The sequence below is a fragment of the Mustela putorius genome, unplaced genomic scaffold, assembly GCF_011764305.1.
Source record: "Mustela putorius furo isolate JIRA1106 unplaced genomic scaffold, ASM1176430v1.1 tig00000127_pilon_pilon_pilon, whole genome shotgun sequence".
NCBI lineage: Eukaryota > Metazoa > Chordata > Mammalia > Carnivora > Mustelidae > Mustela > Mustela putorius.
The window spans coordinates 1,241,046-1,242,522 of NW_025421288.1; the positions used below are offsets into that span (position 1 = coordinate 1,241,046).

The 1,477-nt window shown below is 36.9% G+C and overlaps 1 pseudogene; it reads left to right on the forward strand.

Moving 5' to 3' along the window:
- The first annotated feature begins 236 nt into the window (after positions 1 to 236).
- On the forward strand, positions 237 to 1,164 carry LOC101689237 (annotated as a pseudogene).
- The last annotated feature ends 313 nt before the right edge of the window (positions 1,165 to 1,477 follow it).

The window sequence follows — 1,477 nt, forward strand, 5'->3', positions numbered from 1 at the left end:
TGGTGCATAAATAATGAATTCAGGAACACTGAAAAGAAATAAGATAAAATAAAATGAAAAACAAAATAAAATAAAAAAAACCAAAAAAACAAAAAACAAAACACAGGTACTCCTCCCACATTCTTTAATTGAATGAATCAATATAAAATTAGGCTTAAATGTATTTAAAAGTTTTCTCCCTTGTTTTGTAGACCAGCCTCCTTCTAACATGAGAAGTCATCTCCTATGCAGACTAGATGGAACCACCAAAAATTGTAACTTACTTTGCCCCCTTGGGCCTCACCCAGGATCCAAAGGAACAGAAGATCCTTTTTGTTATGTTCTTAGTCTTTTATATTTTCACAGTGGTGGGCAATTTGCTCATTGTGGTAACTTTAAGAGTCAGTAAGATCCTGGGCTCACCTATGTACTTCTTTCTTGCTAACTTACCTTTATGGATGTCATTTATTCCTCTTGTATTTCCCCCAAATTGATTTCAGAGGTTTTCATTGGGAAAAGTACCATATCCTTTCAATCTTGTATGACCCAGCTCTTTATAGATCACCTTTTTGGTGGCTCAGAGGTCTTTCTTCTGCTAGTGATGGCCTATGGCCACTATGTGGCCATCTGTAAGCCCTTGCATTATCTGGTGAGTGTGAGGCAATGGGTGTGTGTTGTGCTGCTGGTAGTGTCCAGGGTGGGAGGTTTTCTGCATTCAGTAATTCAGGTTAGCACTGTTTTTGGGCTCCCATTCTGTGGCCCCAATGTCATTGATCATTTTTTCTGTGACATGTACCCCTTACTGAAACTAGCCTGTACTGATACATATGTGGCCGGCCTGGTAGTGGTGGACAATGGTGGAGTGATCTGCAGTATTGCGTTTGTGCACTTGCTTATCTCCTATGGTGTCATCCTGTACTCTCTTAAGAACATTAATTCAGAAGGGAAGTGGAAAGCCCTCGAGACCTCTGTTTCCCACATCACTATGGTGGTCTTCTTCTTTGTTCCATGCATTTCCATTTATGCAGGACCTGCTAAGACCTTCCCTGTTGACAAATCATGGACTGTGTTTTATATAGTCATAACCCCATGTTAAATCCACTGATCTACACTCTGAGAAATTCTGAGATGACAAATGCCATGAAGAAGCTCTGTAAGAGAAATGTCATATCAAATAGCAAATAAATGCATCATCAAGATTATAGTTTATCATTAGAGCCAACCACCTCAAATGTTCAGATCCATTTTACTTTAAATGCCTTTATAGTCTGAGTGAATAATTTGTAATGAAGTGGTCAATGCAATGTTATAGTTTATTTATTTTTAATTTTTTCATTCTGGTAAAATTAATATACAGTGTTTTGCTATTGTCATATACACAGTAGCATGTTTTAACAATTCTATACATAGTGGTCATCATGAGTAAATGCTTACTCTTCATTAGTGCTGGATATTGATGAATTTTTATAGTTACCTTAATTTTAATTAATTGTTTCTT